This window comes from Bison bison, unplaced genomic scaffold (genome assembly GCF_000754665.1).
Source record: "Bison bison bison isolate TAMUID 2011002044 unplaced genomic scaffold, Bison_UMD1.0 scf7180017864524, whole genome shotgun sequence".
Taxonomy (NCBI): domain Eukaryota; kingdom Metazoa; phylum Chordata; class Mammalia; order Artiodactyla; family Bovidae; genus Bison; species Bison bison.
In genome coordinates this window covers 1,402,981-1,408,124 of record NW_011495075.1, presented here as the reverse complement: position 1 = coordinate 1,408,124, position 5,144 = coordinate 1,402,981, and positions in this window count along the sequence as shown.

The following is a 5,144-nucleotide window of genomic DNA, read 5'->3' as shown; positions in this document are numbered from 1 at the left end:
CCCCGCCGCGGCGGCACAAGACCCAGCTGGCCCCGCCCCCACTCTTCTATTGGCTGCCGGGGCGACCGCTCAACGCTACCTGGCTGTCTCCAAGGCAACAAGGCCCGCCTCCGCCGGAGCGCCGAGGCTCCGCGCAAGGGAGAGGGAAGCATTTCTCAACCTGACCAAACAGGAAAAGGGAGCGTCGGCCAAGCGAACGAGCAGCGGGAGGGGACTGGCCTCCTTGCAGCAGCAGAATTCCACCGCCGAGGTCGCCCCCTTGCAGTATTTAAAAGCCGGGGTTCTGGAGAGGACCTGGGCTGTCCAGTCTTGCCGATTTATAGACAAAGGACTTGATAAACAACGACAACAATAAAAGCAGATTCAAGGGCTGTCTCCGCAATGACAATCCGGAAATGTTATTTGAGTCGCATCTTTGCTGCAGAGGCGGCCCACCCCTTCCTTCTCCCATAGGAGGAGGGACCAGGGCGGCAAGGCGGGGCTGGACCCGTGAAGGGTGCGCCCCCGCAGCTCCCAGCCTTGTCCCCTGCCCTGTGCGGGTTCTGGACCCCGCAGGCGGGGGCAGGGTGTGCGGGAGGCGAGGGTGGGAGGTGGACTTCTGGGCCGCTGAGGGGCAGGGTTGAGCTCGGTCCAGCAGCAGAGGAAAGAGAGGGCTTCTCCCAGTCTGGGACGCCGACGCCGGGGTAGACGCCTGGGCTTAGGCCCTGCTCTGCCACTAAGTGGTGGTGTGAACCTGGAAGACACTCCCCGCCTCAGCTTCCTTGTCTGTGAAATGCTTTGTTTGGATGCAAAGACCCTTTCAGGCCCTGTATTGGGATTCCGGAGTTGAGGGGCGGGGGTGCTTATGTGGCCTGCATGGGGCCAGCTGGGTCCAGGCGGCCTGAGGTGGTCTGCCCCAGCCTGCTGCGGGCACTGTGGACAGGGTGGGCGCTTCCTGTGGGGGTCGTTGGGCTTGTGTTGGTTCCTCCTGCTGATCGGTGTCCCTCCCTGTATCCTCAGCACCTGCAGGGTCCCTGTGTCCGGGATTGGGTAGAATTTTAAGTCCTCCCAGCAGGAGGACCTGGGGAGGCACCCGATCCTAGTTCTTCCCTTCCTAGTTACGGGAATTTGGGTGTTTGGCTTATCCTTTAGGGAGCCTCTGTGTCCACATCCATTAAATGTGCATAAAGTGACCTACTTTCACAGTATAATGCGTCTACCTGTGCAAAGCACTTGGAACAGAGGGGGCTCTCTCAATGGAGACCTCAGCTCATTCTGGAGGTCAGAGTGGCTGCTTTGGGGAGGAGGCTGGGGCAGAGAGAGAATGCCTGTCATATGGGGGCAGGAGGGACAGTTTAGGCCCTGGAAAAACACCTTGTCTACACCCATGACTCAAGCACAAGGACCACCAAGACTCGTTACTGGCTTTGAAGTTGGGGGAGATGAGTCCACCTTGTGGGCCTGAGTCCTGAGCCTGTGAGTCTGCACTAATCCCAGTTAGCATCAGACACCCAGTGGGCATTGAGGAATTGCTTGCTTTGTGGAAACCCACACATCTGGTAACAGAAGTGTTGATTTAAACGCCTAAGTACAGTAAGGGATACAGGAGTGTCTTCCCCATTTTCACATCCCCTTTACACTCTTCAAAATTATTGAGGACCCCAAAAACCTTTGTGTATATGGTCATATCTATCAATATTTATAGCATTAAAATTACAACAAATTTCACAAGTATTTGTTTTAAAGTGACAGTAATAGGACTTCTCTGGTGGCCCAGTGGCTGTGAATCCGCCTGCCAATCCAGGAGACACAGGTCCCTGGTCCCTGGTCCAGGAAGATTTCACATACTGTGGAGCAACTCAGCCCATGCACCGCAGCTACTGAGCCTGAGCTCTGGAGCCTGCACACCACACCTGCTGAACCTACGCCGCAGCTGCTGAGGCCATGAGCTGCAGCCTCTGAAGCCTGTGCACCTAGAGCCCGTGCACGTCCAGAGCACAGCCCCGGCTGCAGCTGGAGAAAGCCTGCACGCGGCAACGGAGATCCAGCGCAGCCAAAAGTAATAAAATCAATAAACAGCTTTCTAAAAACTTACATTTTCCAAAAGGAAAAAAGTCAAGTGAGAAGAGTGGCATTGTTTGACCCTTTTTGGTAAACCTCTTCCGCGTCTGGTTCAGTGGGAGACGGCTGGGTTCACACACGTGCTTCTGCTCTCAGCCCCTTGTGAGGTCACATGTCACCCGCCCTCTGGGAAAGAGCGCGGTGCGCTTGCAGCGCAATGAGGGTTAGCAAGGCAAATCCCCTCTTAGAATTGCTAGGAAAACAGTTTGCTCTCCCCAGAAGAGCCTTAGGAATGCCCTGGGCCCTCAGATCGCACTGTGAACACTGCTCATACCCAAGCCCCAGACTCCTAACGTGCTGTGGACGTTCTGGCAATCCCCTATAACAGTGTTTTTCAAAATATGTTCCCAGGAATAATATCATGAGATGTCACTGTGGGGGGTGGAGAAACGTGGTTTCTATGAATAAATTAGTTTGGGAAAACTTGCGTGCTCAGTCACTTCAGTCGTCTCCAACTCCAGAACCCTGTGGACTGTAACCCGCCCGACTCCTCTGTCCCGGGTTTTCCCAGCAAGAATACTGGAGTGGGTGGCCGTTTTCTCCTCCAGGGGATCTTCTCGACCCAGGGATTGAACCTGAGCCTCTTACATCTTCTGAGTCTCTTACGTCTCCTGCACTGGCAAGGGGGCTTGGGAAGCTCCTTGGGAAACCTTAGTTTAAAGCAAATTGCACAAATGGATTTTACTGCAGGGTTTTTTAGAATGCTTCAGTGTGATAACACACATTATGAATCCCTTTAAAAATACATACAATTGTGTATAATATTTCCCCAACATTTTGGCAATAAATTTTTTTTTTTTTTTTTTGAGAAGCATCTTTAAAGACTCATGTACCAAGGAACATAACTTTGGGAAATGCTGCTCCAGTAACTCCTGGGTGCTTTTCCTGAGTATCAGCAGGTCGGACTCTACCATTTGGAATCCATTTTTCTGTAAATTAAATTCTACATGCACACTTTTTGGTTCTTTAAATGCAGAGACATTTTTGATAGTCATTTCTAGGACTCAGAGAACCTCGGGTTCCTAAAATTTTGGCCTCTGGATAAGCTACATTTTCCTGCCAATGAAATAGAAAGAATATCAGCAATTCTATTCATAGTGATGTTTATATATATATATATATATATCTGATGAATCAATGAATGATAATGACCGTTTCTCAAGCATCTGCTACACACCAGGAACCTTTTTAAAAGACCCAATAATCAAGACTGTGTGCTGTTGGTGGAGGAATGGATGCATAGATCAATGAAACAGAACAGAAGACCCAGGAATAGGTCCATGCAAATATATGTGACCAATTTTTGACAAAAGTGTAAAAGCAGTGAAGGAAAGATAAACTCCTCAACCAACAGTGTCAGGGCGGGTGGGCCTCCAGAGACAGAACAGCGAACCTGGGCTGAAGTAATCAGCGCACGGGGAATCGCAGACAAGTGGGGAGGGCCGCCTCTCCCGGGGAGGGGAAGCGACAGCCAGGGCCCCCGCCCACGCCACCCTCCTCTCTCGTCTCAGGGTGACACCTCGGTGCTGAGAGAACGAGTATGTGACACATCTCATCAGGAATCTCCCCAGCCAGCTCTAGCTTATCTTTAGAAGTGAAAACGCACCCCCTGGACGCTTCGGTTTCCACCAGCAGCACATGTGACACGCCCTCACCCCCGGGGGGGCGGGGGCTGGGGGTGCCAAAGCGCTGGGCACACGACTCCCCTGGGGGACAGGTGGGTGGGTGGACGTGCCATCCACAGAGGTGTCGGGTGCCTGCCGAGCGTCCAGCACTGCGCTAGGCACCGAGACTCTAAGCCGGTGCAAAAATGGAAAGGTTACATGCTTGCCCCTTCAGACGCAAAGGGCAAGTGCCGCGCCCGGGGCCGGACGGGCTGGCCAGCCCCGGAGGACGCCCTTCTGGCCTGGGCCCCTGCTACCCTCGCGTGGCCCCCGCGCCACCCGTGGGCCACTTCACACCTCGACGATTCGATCTCCACCCTCCACCTGCAAGGCCCTGCTCACGACCAGAGAGCTGGGGTCCCCCGGGGAGGTGGCGCCCCCAGAATGAGGACAGTTCTGTCCCGGGCCAGCAGCTGTCACCCGAGAAAGACCGAGGGCCCCTACCTGGCCACAAGGCTTGTTGTGCCCAGACCGGCGCAGCTCAGATTCCAAGCAGTGGTAATTAACCCCCAAAAAATGTGACAGGTCCCTGGGCCTGCCCTGTAGCCGCTGCCCAGCCCTGGGCCTTCCTGGCTGGGCCCCAGGCCTGGGTCTGGCAGACGAGGGGGAGAAAACGGGGGGGGGAGGGGAGGTCTCCTCCCTTTCCTAGAGCCACGGGGTGGCTGGCGTGGTTCAGTGGGGGTCCCGGCTCCAGCACCAGCTCCCGGCCCACCCAGGAGGGCAGCTGGAAGCAGAGACGTGGGGCAGGAAGCAGCAGGGCACTGCAGGGGCGCTGGCTGAGGGCTCTGGCGCCAGCCTGACTTTCTGAGCCCTGAGGTCACCGCTCCAGCGGGTCCGCGGAGACACTCATCCACCGCTTTTAACCGTCATCACTCCACCCTATGTACCTCTCATAGCTGGAGGGATGGGGCAGGGGTGGGGTCGGTTCAGCGCAAGGGCCACCATGGGACTGAGCCTCGGGGTGGAGGCTGCTCCCGCTCCAGACTGCAGCCTCTCTCTGGACTCAGTTTTCCCACCTATTCAATGGGTGAAAGCAAGCCCGTTGCATCTCACTGCCTTGTAAGGATGAGAGACCCCACTGAGTCTGGAAAGTTAAAGCCCGTCTGTCCGGAGTAGAGAGGCGTCCTCTGCGGGGGACCCGCACACCCCTCTGGCTTGCCGGCTGTCTTCCCTTTGCAAAGTCTGTATTGACTCGAAGGACACCCAGCTACCTGCTTCTTCAGGGGAGGGGAGGAGGTGGGGGTGCAATCCTGGGCCAGGGCTTCTGATTCGAAGGCCTTATCTCAGGGATGCTGAGGGAGGGAGACGCTGTAAAGGTCCCAGTGAGGAGGAGGCTCCTGTGACACACCAGGACGCCGAGGCCAGACAGGGCATGTGACC